This window comes from Salmo trutta, chromosome 10 (assembly GCF_901001165.1).
Source record: "Salmo trutta chromosome 10, fSalTru1.1, whole genome shotgun sequence".
In the NCBI taxonomy this organism is placed as follows: domain Eukaryota; kingdom Metazoa; phylum Chordata; class Actinopteri; order Salmoniformes; family Salmonidae; genus Salmo; species Salmo trutta.
In genome coordinates, this window is record NC_042966.1 from 19203920 (window position 1) to 19218723 (window position 14804).

General features: G+C 42.4%; 1 pseudogene; it reads left to right on the forward strand.

The window, feature by feature from the left end:
* Window positions 1–44: 44 nt before the first annotated feature.
* Window positions 45–13448, forward strand: LOC115201275 (myosin heavy chain, fast skeletal muscle-like; annotated as a pseudogene).
* Window positions 13449–14804: the final 1356 nt, after the last annotated feature.

The following is a 14804-nucleotide window of genomic DNA, read 5'->3' on the forward strand; positions in this document are numbered from 1 at the left end:
GTGGTCTAAAAGTCATTCTTACTCTTCAGTTCAATTGACAAATACTTTGAATTTCTTTTCCAACTTCCATCTCTGTCCCCCCAGTCCCCCCCAGGGGGCTTTACAAAGACGAGTTCAGATGCTGAGATGGGTGTGTTTGGGCCGGCTGCCCCATACCTCCGGAAGTCTGATAGAGAGAGGATAGAAGCACAGAACAGACCCTTTGATGCCAAGACGGCTGTGTTTGTGTCTGAGCCTAAGGAGCTGTATGTCAAAGGCACTCTCCAAAGCAAAGAGGGCAGCAAAGCAACCGTTAAGACTGAAGCGGGAGTAATGAGTTACGTCTAATTGAACTAGTACAGTGCCATGTAGAAAAAATATGTAAACAGTCGAGATCGAGTATTTTCCAAAAATGTGTTTATTTCTTCTTCCTAAACATAGACTGTAACAGTGAAGGAAGACGAAGTCTTCCCCATGAATTGTCCTAAATTTGATAAGATTGAGGACATGGCCATGATGACCCACCTCAACGAGGCCACCGTGCTGTATAACCTCAAAGAGCGTTACGCAGCATGGATGATCTATGTGAGTCACATTTGACATGAGTGAAGGCTGTTCTTTGTCTGAAGTTGAGCTTGTTTCCAAAGCTCAACCTTTCCACATTACTCTCCTTAAACGGATTTTACAATCACTGCTGTGTTTTCAGACCTACTCTGGGCTTGTCTATGTCACTGTGAACCCCTATAAGTGGTTACCAGTTTACAACCAGGAGGTGGTAGTGGCCTACAGAGGGAAGAAACATCAGGAAGCTCCACCCCACATCATCTCTATCTCCGACAATGCCTATCAGTTTATGCTGACTGGTAGGATTCAAGTTCTTCAATGTAATTTATTAGTTTGTTGTCTATTCATACACAGTATGCTCTTCTCGTGATTGTGATGCTCCTTTTCATTTAGATAGAGAGTAACAGTCCATCTTGATCACGTAAGTAATGGAACTTGAAAATCAACAGACTTAAGTTCTTCAACACGAAGAAACATTGTGTTTTCTATGGATGTGCTTTGTGTTTCTCTCAGTGGAGAATCCGGTGCAGGGAAGACTGTGAACCCCAAACGTGTCATCCAGTATTTTGCGACCATCGCAGTGTCTGAAAATGGGGACAAGAAAAAAGAGGGTCCAGGCAAAATGCATGCAAGTAGAACTCAACATCTTTATTTTCCTCTCAAGAAACACTGTTCAGTCAGCTATACAAAGAACATGCCTTTAGTAGTTATCTAAACAGACAGATAATCTGCTGTACTTTATGATTGAATGAAATAATGTTACTTGATTGGCTGACTGGTTGAGCTGTTGTATCTTACCTGTAGGGAATCCTGGAAGACCAGATCATCTCAGCCAACCCTCTGCTGGAGGCTTTTGGAAATGCCAAGACCGTTAAGAACGACAACTCCTCTTGCTTTGTAAATGAGTATTTCTGTCTATGTCATATGGTGTCACTTATTTGTCATCATTATTAAGTCATCAAGGTCATTACCGTCTTGTTTTATCTCTGTTCAGGGAAAATTCATCAGAATTCACTTTGGAACTACAGGAAAACTGGCTTCTGCTGATATTGAGACTTGTAAGTTGGGTCACACTTTATTTGGATAGTCCGGATTTTCCAGGTCATTCTATCAACAGACTGTTGATAAGCAACTGCTTACTAAGGTTACGGTTAGGGTTGGGGTTAGGTTTAGAATAAGGGTTAGGGAAATGGTTAAGGTTAGGGTATGGGTTAAGTTTAGGGTTAGGACAAGGGTTAGGGCTAGGGCTAGGGTTCGGGTTAGTAGATAGTTAGTTGAAATGTTACTGATAGTCCATCTGCAAATACTCTACAGACTATCCAAATAAAGTGTTACCGTAAGTTGTATGCCACATTTGGCTCAGAAACATCTATGTTACACGATGACATACACATGATACACAGCACAGACATGTTCTCTTTGCTTTGGCAGATCTCCTGGAAAAATCCCAGGTGACATTCCAATTGTCAGCAGAGAGGAGCTACCATATCTTCTACCAGATCATGTCCAACAAGAAGCCTGAGCTCATAGGTACTCTTCTCATCACCACCAACCCTTATGACTTCCCGTTTATCAGCCAACGGGAGATTGTTGTGGCTAGTATCGATCAAAGTGATGAACTGCTGTCTACTGATGTAAGTAGAGAAACTTGGGCTAAATGCAATCAAACTCAAATTGCAGAAAATGTGTTGAATTTGTCTCCTAATTCTTGATTTGATCAGGATACTTTGCAAATGCTCTGTTTCGTTCATTTAAAAAAACACTGTCCACTGATGTGCTTCTAGAGTGCTATTGACATCCTAGGATTCACCTCAGAGGAGAAGATTGGCATCTACAAGCTGACTGGCGCTGTGATGCATTATGGGAACATGAAGTTCAAGCAGAAGCAGCGAGAGGAGCAGGCGGAACCAAATGGCGCTGAGGGTAAAAACGTGGTATGCATGTCACTCCAGAAAGTTGTTCCCTCCCTCCTACTATTGTTCACTCCCCTTCACATATCTGATAGAATTGCTCTAATATGGTGGAAACTTTTAATTTAATTATACACATATATATATATATATATATATATCCTGTTGAGGCCAGGGGGCAGGATCTTATCCCGGTATTGGGATTCATTGTCATGTGACCATGGCGGGGAATTCAAAACTGCAAGAGTAATCATTTCAAATACTCAAATAATCATCTATTTTCCTCCATTTGAAAGATACACATCTCCTAAATTTAACCACGCTGTCCGATCTTCAAAGAGGCTTTACGGAGAATGCATAAAGTTAGGTTATGTTAGGAGAGTACATTGACAATAGCTGTGTGTAATGTTTAGCCAATTCAAAGAAGGGCATCAACAGACAGAAAACTAGCTAGAATTATGCACTTACCTTTGACAATCTGCATCAGATGACACTCATAGGACATTATGTTATACAATACATGCATTTTTAGTTCCATCAAGTTCATATTTATATCCAAAAACAGCATTTACAGTCGCGGTGAAATTCAGAATTTTTTTCGGCTCGAATGCTCCCAGTGAATCCAGCATTACAAATCACGGAATTACTATTCGAAAACATTGGTAAATTATAATATTGTCATTCAAAGAATAATATATTATCATCTCGTAATTGCTACCGAATGGCCAGATCTCAAAATAACTTTACTGGGAAATCACATTTTGCAATAAATGGGGTACTATGCTAAGAACAATAAGCTAAGCTAAGCTAAGCTATACAGTTAGCATCATCTAATATCGATAATAACATTGTAAATATCCCCTTACCTTTGATTATCTCCATCAGAAGGCGCTGCTAGGAATCCCAGGTCCAGAACAAATGTGGTTTCTTTTGACAAAGTTCATAATTTATGTCCAAATAACACCAAGTAGTTAGCGTTCAGTAGGCTGGGTGGGGGGTGTAAAGTCACGCCGAAAAGCTAAAAAAAACCTAGTAAATAATCTATTTATGTTCGTTCAAACATGTCAAACGTTGTTTAGCATTAATCTTTTGGTCCATTTTTAACGTGAAACATCAGTAAACATCAGTAATATTTTCACACAACCTATCAAGTGTCTTAGATAAACGATTATGACAAACACACTCTTCTCAGATTTATGCGCAGGCGCAAAAAATGAAGTGATGACGTGTCAACTTCCAAGCATTCTAATTCGGTCTGTATTCATCACAGATGCTTCAAACAACTTTATAAAGATCGTTGACATCTAGTGGAAGCCGTAGGAGTTGCGAACTGAATCGTTTCTCACTATGGTATCTATAAAACAATGACACTAAATAGTACAGTCACAAAATTCACATTTTTTTTAAATCTATTTTTCACAGGTTTTTGCCTGCAATATGAGTTTTGTTATACTTAAAGACACCATTCAAACTGTTTTAGAAAATTCAGAGTGTTTTCTATACAAACCTGAACAATAATATGCATATTCTAGCTTCTGAGTTGGTGTAGGAGGCAGTTAAAAATGGGCACATATTTTTTCCAAAATTCTCAATACTGCCCCCTAGCCCAAACAGGATATACTGCTCAAAAAAATAAAGGGAACACTTAAACAACACATCCTAGATCTGAATGAAAGAAATAATCTTATGAAATACTTTTTTCTTTACATAGTTGAATGTGCTGACAACAAAATCACACAAAAATAATCAATGGAAATCCAATTTATCAACCCATAGAGGTCTGGATTTTGAGTCACACTCAAAATTAAAGTGGAAAACCACACTACAGGCTGATCCAAATTTGATGTAATGTCCTTAAAACAAGTCAAAATGAGGCTCAGTAGTGTGTGTGGCCTCCACGTGCCTGTATGACCTCCCTACAACGCCTGGGCATGCTCCTGATGAGGTGGCGGATGGTCTCCTGAGGGATCTCCTCCCAGACCTGGACTAAAGCATCCGCCAACTCCTGGACAGTCTGTGGTGCAACGTGGCGTTGGTGGATGGAGCGAGACATGATGTCCCAGATGTGCTCAATTGGATTCAGGTCTGGAGAACGGGCGGGCCAGTCCATAGCATCAATGCCTTCCTCTTGCAGGAACTGCTGACACACTCCAGCCACATGAGGTCTAGCATTGTCTTGCATTAGGAGGAACCCAGGGCCAACCGCACCAGCATATGGTCTCACAAGGGGTCTGAGGATCTCATCTCGGCAGTCAGGCTACCTCTGGCGAGCTCATGGAGGGCTGTGCGGCCCCCCAAAGAAATGCCACCCCACACCATGACTGACCCACCGCCAAACCGGTCATGCTGGAGGATGTTGCAGGCAGCAGAACGTTCTCCACGGCGTCTCCAGACTCTGTCATGTCTGTCACATGTGCTCAGTGTGAACGTGCTTCATCTGTGAAGAGCACAGGGTGCCAGTGGCGAATTTGCCAATCTTGGTGTTCTCTGGCAAATGCCAAACGTCCTGCACGGTGTTGGGCTGTAAGCACAACCCCCACCTGTGGACGTCGGGCCCTCATACCACCCTCATGGAGTCTGTTTCTGACCATTTGAGCAGACACATGCACATTTGTGGCCTGCTGGAGGTCATTTTGCAGGGCTCTGGCAGTGCTCCTTCTGCTCCTCCTTGCACAAAGGCGGAGGTAGCGGTCCTGCTGCTGGGTTGTTGCCCTCCTACGGCCCCTCCTCCACGTCTCCTGATGTACTGGCCTGTCTCCTGGTAACGCCTCCATGCTCTGGACACTACGCTGACAGACACAGCAAACCTTCTTGCCACAGCTCGCATTGATGTGCCATCCTGGATAAGCTGCACTACCTGAGCCTCTTGTGTGGGTTGTAGACTCCATCTCATGCTACCACTAGAGTGAAAGCACCGCCAGCATTCAAAAGTGACCAAAACATCAGCCAGGAAGCATAGGAACTGAGAAGTGGTTTGTGGTCCCCACCTGCAGAACCACTCCTTTATTGGGGGTGTCTTGCTAATTGCCTATAATTTCCACCTATTGTCTATTCCATTTGCACAACAGCATGTGAAATTTATTGTCAATCAGTGTTGCTTCCTAAGTGGTCAGTTTGATTTCACAGAAGTGTGATTGACTTGGAGTTACATTGTGTTGTTTAAGTGTTCCCTTTATTTTTTTGAGCAGTGTATATATACACTATCGTTCAAAAGTTTGGGGTCACTTAGAAATGTCCTTGTTTTTGAAAGAAAAGCACATTTTTTGTCCATTAAAATAACATCATATTGATCAAAAATACATTGTAGACTTTGTTAATGTTGTAAATGACTATTGTAGCTGGAAATGTCAGTTTTTTATGGAATATATAGAAATGTGGGTGGGGGGGTGGGAGACTTATTAGAGCTGATGCTTACTGAAAATGAAAACACGTAAAAATTCTGGTGTCCATTTCTATTTCAGTGGCTGACAAAGCAGCTTACCTCATGGGCTTGAACTCAGCAGATCTGCTAAAAGTGCTCTGCTACCCCAGAGTGAAGGTTGGAAATGAGTATGTCACCAATGGACAGACTGTTCAGCAGGTATTGGCTATCTTGTGTTGTTTTCGAGGTCTCAAGTTTGACTTGTTGCTGTCGACTCATGTAATATGCTTATGACCTACAGTTGTACATCTCTATTGGAGCCTTGGCTAAATCTGTCTATGAGAAAATGTTTCTTTGGATGGTTATCTGTATAAACGAGATGTTGGACACCAAGCAGCCACGGCACTTCTTCATTGGTGTCCTGGACATTGCTGGGTTTGAAATCTTTGATGTAAGTGAAATGTCTCAAAATTAGTCTCTATAATTCCACAGTGTCATAACATTGACCCAATAGATAGCAATTGAAATGGTATTTGTTGACTTTCTCAACAGTACAACAGTCTGGAACAGCTGTGTATCAACTTTACCAATGAGAAACAGCAACAGTTTTTCAACCACCACATGTTTGTGCTGGAACCAGAGGAGTACAAGAAAGAGGGAATTGAGTGGGAGTTCATAGACTTTGGAATGGACTTGGCTGCATGCATTGAGCTCATTGAGAAGGTGAGAAATACTAGCTTCCTTCATGATAGCAATTAGATAGAATTGAGAGTTTTTTTACACTTTCATTCAAGATCTAAATGCTGTACTGTCATTTATTTGTTAATCCCCAGCCAATGGCCATTTTCTCCATCCTTGAAGAAGAGTGCATGTTCCCCAAGGCTTCAGACACCACCTTCAAGAACAAGCTCTATGACCAGCACCTTGGAAAGGCTAACAACTTCCAGAAGCCCAAGCCGGTCAAGGGCAAGGTAGAGGCTCACTTCTCCCTGGTGCATTACGCCGGCACTGTGGACTACAACATTACTGGCTGGTTGTTGAAGAACAAAGACCCACTGAATGAGACAGTCATTCAGCTCTACCAGAAGGCAGCCTTGAAGCTGCTCTCTTTCCTCTACTGCAGTTACTCTGCCTCTGAGGGTAAGGACATAGAAGTACATACACACATTACTGTCTGTGATTTTGTGCTGGTTGTGGAATTACAGTTAGAAGTGGTTTCATCTCTTTGCAAATGTTTTGTCCTGTAGAAAACAGTGGTGGTGCTGATGCAGCAAAGAAGGGAACGAAGAAGAAGGGCTCTTCTTTCAGACAGTGTCAGCCGTCTTCAGGGTCAGTAGAGAATGAACAACACATTTTATATTCTCATTATTCCTTCTTACATGTTTGATTGAATATTATTGTAATACACATTTAGTTGTTGCCCTTAACAGGAAAACTTGGGAAAGCTGATGACAAACCTGAAAAGCACTCACCCCCATTTTGTCAGGTGTCTGATTCCAAATGAGACTAAGACGCCTGGTAAACATGTTCACCATATCATTGGTGTCTACTTCAGGTTATTTGGCTTTTGCTCGTTATTTCAATTTTTTTGCAAACCATTTCCCTCTAGGTACAAAGTACTGAATGCAAGTGTTATCCCTGATGGCCAGTTCATTGACAACAAGAAAGCTGCAGAGAAACTCTTGGGGACAATTGATGTGGACCACAATAAGTTTGGACACACCAAGGCAAGTGATAGTGAACATCTCTGGTAGGGGCAGCAGGTGGCCTAGCGGTTAAGAGTGTTGGGTCAGTAACTGAAACATCGCTGGTTTCGAATCCCCATGACTTGGTGAAAAATCAGCCGATGTGGCCTTGAGAAATGCACTTAACCCTAATTGCTCCTGTAAATCGCTCTGGATAAGAGCATTTGCTAAATGACTACAATGCAAATGGTAGTACCAATACTGTACAGATTCATTTTTGGTATGAAAGGATCAGATGTGGTAATTTAAAATTGGTCTCCATGTCTGTTTCCTGCAGTTGTTCTTCAAAGCAGGCCTGCTGGGTTTGCTGGAGGAGATGAGGGACGAGAAACTGGCCACCCTCATCACCATCACCCAGGCCCTGTGTCGCGGCTTCCTAATGAGGACAGAGTACTGGATCATGATGAAGAGGAGGTAAAGGCCATGATGATAGATTGGAAACCAAACAGGAGATGCATTGCACACATTGATGTCAATGAGAAAGTTGTAAGAACATAAACACCTTAAGTCATAATCTGTCCCTGAGATTGTATGGAGTACATTAAAATGTAAGGATCCTAAATCTGAGTTATGTCCTTGCAGAGAATACATTTCTGTTGTTCAGTCCAACATACGTTTGGCAAGTGCAAGGACGACCTGGTCAAAGCAGAGACCAAGAAGAAGGAGCTGGAGGCCAAATTGGTGACCCTGCTCCAGGAGAGGAATGACCTGCGACTGAAAGTGCAGGCTGTAAGTATAGTTCTTGAGTGCCAAAGGATAGGAAACAATGTTCTTACAACATTGAATGACTTGCTCTAGAGATCCAGAGTAAATGTATCACATCAAAAAGCAAGGTTATTAGGATGCAATAGAAAATATCAACAGAATATTATATTTTGTTTGATGAGACATTTTCTTTCCAGGAGAGTGAAGGTCTGGTGGATGCAGAGGAGAGATGTGAGGGCCTCATCAAGAGCAAGATCCAACTGGAGACCAAAGCCAAAGAGCTGGGTGAGAGGCTGGAGGACGAGGAGAAAATCAATGCTGAACTGACTTCCAAGAAGAGGAAGACAGAGGATGAGTGCTCTGAGCTGAAGAAGGACACCCTGGCCAAAGTGGAGAAGGAGAAACATGCCACTGAAAACAGGGTGAATGTCTTTCATGAATGTGTCTGTTTTCTAAAAAAGGTATGATCCTTTATTCACTGACCTGTCTGTTTTCGAAAAACCTTCAGGTGAAAAATTGACAGAATAAATGTCAGGTTTAAATGAGACGATTGGAAAATTATCAAAGGACAAGAAAGCCCTCCAAGAGACCCACCAGCAAACCTTGGATGACCTCCAGGCAGGGGAAGACAAAGTCAACATTCTGACCAAAGCCAAAGTTAAGCTGGAGCAAAAGTGGATGATGTAAGTCTAAACATTGAGCTTTATTAGCTTTTATTCTGGATAGGTTTCACTATTAAACATACTTCCTACTTCGTTTTACAGCTTGAGAGTTCTCTGGAGCAAGAAAAAAAGATACGGATGGATATTGAGAGGACCAAGAGAAAGCTTGAAGGGGATCTGAAACTGACTCAAGAATCTGTAATGGATCTGGAGAACGACAAACAGCAGCTGGAGGATCGACTGAAAAAGTACAATAAACACTTCAGTTATTCATCCATTCATATTCTAGAAAATGTGATTTTTATAGAAACTCTAATCATATGGTTTGACTTCGCAGGAAAGACTTTGAGTTCAGTCAGCTTCTCACCAAAATTGAGGACGAGCAAAGTTTGTCAGCTCAATCTCAGAAAAAGATCAAGGAGCTCCAGGTACTCAACGAGAAAATATTGCTTTCAAGATTAAGACCTTTATGTGTTTAAAATGTTTCCTTCAATACTTTATTTCAGGCCTGTATTGAGGAGCTGGAAGAGGAGATTGGGGCTGAACGTGCTGCCAGGGCTAAGGTGGAGAAGCAGTGGTCTGATCTCTCCAGGGAACTTGAAGAGATCAGCGAGAGGCTTGAAGAAGCTGGTGGAGCCACCATTGTTCGGATTGAGATGAAGAAGAAGCGAGAGGCCGAGTTTCAGAAACTGAGACGAGACCTGGAGGAGTCAACTCTGCACCATGAGGCTACTTCTGCTGCCCTGCGTAAGAAACACACAGACACTGTGGCAGAGCTGGGAGTGCACATTGACAATCTGCAGCGTGTCAAGCAGAAGCTGGAGAAAGAAAAGAGTGAACTCAAAATGGAGATTGATGATCTGGTTAGCAACATGGAATCAGTGTCCAAATCCAAGGTAGAGAACAATCTCATTCCATTACAGAAAGATGCATTCATACTTTTGTAAATCATGAAAACTGATAACATTGCTTATTATTTTTCTAAGGCAAATTACGAGAAGATGTGTCATGCTCTGGAGGACCAGCTGAGCGAATACAAGGCCAAACATGATGAGAACACTCGCCAGCTCACTGATCTCAATACTCAAAGAGCAAGACTTCAAACTGAGAATGGTAGGAAATACATCATGCTGAGTTGGCAGTAATCCACCACTTGGACCACAATTAAAGAGGGCCTGTTCTAACAAATGTTCTTGTAATACTTTATTTGAAAGGCAAGTTTTCCCGCCGACTTGACGAGAAAGATACTTTCTCAGATGTCAAGGACCAAGTTGTCATTCACTCAACAAATTGAAGAGCTGAATAGGCAGCTTGAAGAAGAAACCAAGGTTTGTTTTAAAATTCTACTTTGAAGAATGAATTCATATCTAGACCTCTAAAGAGTCAAAAAAGTCAAAAAGTACACAGCTCTACACATGCTTAAACATTATAACATCCAAATCATAACCAACTCCCATCTTTTGGTGTAAAGGTGGAAGCTTGATCTGCTTTAATTTGTTTCTCTAAAGGCTAAGAGTGTCTTAGCCCACGCTGTCCAATCATCTCACCATGACTGTGAGATGCTGAGGGAGCAGTTTGAAGAGGAGCAGGAGGCCAAGGCAGAGCTGCAGAGGGGAATGTCCAAAGCCAATGTAAAGGTGGCTCAGTGGAGAGCCAAATATGAGACTGATGCCATTCAGCGTACTGATAACCTGGAGGAGACCAAGTGAGTCAGAAGATACAGGCCTTTTAAATATTGTACTTTAGAAATGTACTGCTCACCTTCATGAGGCCAAGAAAAATTGTGTTTCAACACTAAAGAAGGAAATTCGTATCCTCAGGAAGAAGCTTGCCCAGCGACCCCAGGATGCTGAGGTGGCCATTGAGGCTGTGAATGCCAAGTGTGCCTCTCTGGAGAAGACTAAGCAGAGGCTGCAGGGAGAGGTGGTGGACCTCATGGCTGATGTGGAGAGAGCACTATGACAAGGTAATACACTTGTATTGAATTTACATGTAGCGAACTCCATAAAACAAAAGTTTATCAGTCACCCACCAATTCTGACCCTTAGGTAGTAGACTACACTAAATTGGACTACCAATGTTTTGCCAAAAAGCTCAAATCAAGTCAACCACCTTTAACCAATATCTTTCAAACCCTCCTTAGATTGTGGCCGAATGGAAGCAGAAGTATGAGGAGAGTCAAGCCGAGCTGAAAGGTTCCCAGAAAGAGTCTTGTTCCCTCAGCACTGAGCTCTTCAAAATAAGGAATGTCTGGAGAACCTGGAAGCCATGAAGAGAGAGAACAGGAACCTGCAACGTATGCTAACTAGACAACAGTCTGTGTCTCTGCAGGTTTAAACTTCAGATCTGTAACTAACTATGATATTAATGTTATTCCAGAGGAAATATCTGATCTGATAGAACAAGTTGGTGAGAATTGCAAAGCCATCCATGAACTGGAGAAGAACAAGAAGCAAACAGAGACAGAGAAATCTGAGATTCAATCTGCTCTGGAGGAGACTGAGGTTTGATGCCAATGGAGAAATGTCCTGATATATCAAAATGTCAATAATCAATGGAATAATTTCAGCATGAATAACAGATATTGTTTCGTCATTGTCATCCCCCCCCCCCCCCCTTGGACCACGAAGAATCCAAGATCCTTCGTATCCAGCTGGAGCTAACCCAGGTCAAAGGTGAGGTGGACCCGAGGCTGGCAGAGAAAGAGGAGGAGATGGAGCAAATCAAACTAAACAACCAGCATGTCGTTGACACCATCCAGTCGGTCCTAGACTCTGAGACCCTCAGCAGAAACGATGCCCTGAGGATCAAAAAGAAGATCGAGATCGATCTCAACGAGATGGAGGTTCAGCTGAGCCACGCCAACAGGCAGGCTGGTGAGGCCCTGAAACAGCTGAGAAACGTCCAGACAGATCTCAAGGTAATGCATTCAAAGCATTTCTACATAATTTGAATCTATGTCTTACTAATTAACTTTATTATAAAGTTGACTTTATTTCTCTCCTCAGGATGCCCAGCTGCACCTGGATGAGGCTCTGCGTAGCCAGGAGGAGCTGAGGGAGCAGGCAGTCATAGTGGAGCGCTGGAGCTCCCTGATGCAGGCCCGAAGTGGAGGCGCTGAGGGCTGCCCTGGAGCAGACGGAGAGGAGACGCAAGATGTCTGAGCAGAAGCTGACTGATGCCTGTGAGAGAGTGGGGCTGCTGCATTCCCACGTATACTCACAAATATGTAGCCTTGCCTTGGTTTATTTAGATTTCCCATGCCACTATTGTAACATCTAATAACATTATCTATAATGCCATACGTTAACAGAACACCAGTTTCTCAACACCAATAAATATCTGGATGCAGATGTCAGTCAACTGCATGGGGAAGTGGAGGATGCCATCCAGGAGGCCAGGAACGCAGAGGAGAAAGCCAAGAAAGCCATCACTGATGTGTCATATCAAGCAAAGATTCACAATATTTTACCTCCATAACATGTCATGTAAAACCAACAACAATATGATGTGATGAAATGTTCTCCTACACAGGCGGCCATGATGGCTGAGGAACTGAAGAAGGAGCAGGACACCAGCGGTCATGTAGAAAGAATGAAGAAGAACCTGGAGGTTACAGTCAAGGACCTGCAGCACCGCCTGGATGAGGCTGAAAGCCTGGCCATGAAGGGCGGCAAGAAGCAGCTCCAGAAACTGGAGACTCGGGTAATCCGTCCCCTTTTCACAAGATTATCATAGTATCACTGGGACTCAAATACTCCAGATTAATCTAATGACATACCGGCAGATGGTGCTGTCTCCCAGAGCTGCTAGACTGGAGGCATAGTGAAATCATTGTTTTTTAGCTGCTATAATGGAAGCATATCCCAGAGGAAGCCTGAAACTATTCATCAAGTGTTGACTACTTGTGATGTGATCCACTCACTGGCAAGTGCGTGAGCTGGAATTAGAACTGAAGGTTGCGCAGAAAAGAGGAGCTGATGCCATGAAAGGAGCCCAAAAATATGAGAGGAGAGTCAAGGAGCTCACCTACCAGGTAGTAGAGAAATGAGTTCAGAGGAATCTGATTCAATCAGAAGTGATCTAATTTCCTTTACCTCACTGATTGATCTGCTGATTTCTGCTTGCATACCGAAGAGGACAAGAAGACTTTCCAAAGGCTGCAGGACCTGGTGGACAAGCTGCAGTTGAAAGTGAAGGCCTACAAACGTCAGACTGAGGAAGCTGTAAGCTTAGATCAATGACCTATGACCTAATGAGAAAGTACCTGGTTGTTATTGTTAATCCCTGACTTCTTGTATTATGGTCTAGTGGTGTTGTTCCAGGGAGAGCAGGCCAACACCCACCTGACTAAGTGCAGAAAGATGTAGCATGACCTGGAGGAGGCAGAGGAGAGGGCTGAGGTCGCAGAGTCCCAGCTCAATAAGATTAGAGCCAAGAGCAGGGATGCCGGGAAGGTACGATACGATACAAAAACATAAGTATTCATATATTTCAGTACTACATTGACTGATTGATGTGTGTATTATTTGACAAAAAAAAGGAAAATAAAAAACAACATTTGCATTACATATTTTTTATCTTATGTACCAGCCTGAATCTGAGTGAGTAGAAGACCCAGAAATGGTTAGAAGACCCAGGATTTGTGCCTGCTTGGATGCCTGCCTGGATGTCTGGATCTGTTTATGTATAGACTGTAGCACAACCTAGTGGAACTATAGTACAAAATAGATGAAGCAAGTGCATGTATAACTGTTTCTGGTGTTGTTTTGAAGTATGACACAAAACATTAACGTTCACTTTTATCTGTTCTGCATTAACATATCCTCCAGTAATCTAATTAGGCCTACTTTTTATAGTTTTTTTTGTCATTATCTTGCCAAACAAGGCAACAGTATAACAAGTGTAACACAATCATCCAAATCATTAGTCCCTTAGCCAAACAGTATGGATTTCGAGGCTCAATTTAGACCCGGCAGGACCGCCATGTGCGGGTAGTTTTCATTTCATTTGAGAGTCTGCGATTTTCAGAGATTAGTAGAGATCCTCAGGAGAATGCATGGTGACATTTTGGGCTTCCCCACGACAGCCAAAATAGACCTCCTCTCCAATGTCAAAGTCCAGTACAGAACACACGCACACACAAAAGGCCTACGGGCCTAAGGCTTGCATGCTATCTCAGGATTAGCCATGATTAAGGCCCCATAATCAAAAGTCAATCCAGACTGATCAGAAAGATCAGAAAGGCACAGAGACATTTCCTATCGCTGAGCTAAATCATTAGCTGTGTGATGCCTTCTTTAGAACTATCTGTTTAGTGCACAGTGATTGACTATCATATTTAGGGTGGCGTATCCCACCTGTGTTTGTCTTATTTTTGTGGTTCAGTTATAAACGCACGCATTCAGTGTCTCAAAAGTCACCATCAGAACTTTGGAATTTCAATTGTCTGAAAACCAGATTGGAATTTACACTTGGCATGGAAGTATAATACCCGTTCTGCATGTTTTCTATACAGCAGGATTACACTAGAGCTTTAATTCGATTTCCAATAAGGTCCTGGGCTCTTTTTGCCCAAATACAAATAGATTAACAGATTAACAGATGAGTATCTCCATGCTATTGATTTATGTTAGATTGATGTTTTAAACTAGAAATATAAATGATGGAACTATACATTATAGATGGAACATCTATATGCCTGGCAAAATATACAAATGCTGAAATGCCATTTCCTGTCACATACATCAAGGACCAATTAAGATCATGTTTAGAATAGGATCACAAATGTATCCTTATCTTTGCTTCATCTTAAATGGATAGCTGTCCCTCCAAAAAATGTTAAGATGCAAACTATTTCAAGGTTTCCCATTTCTCC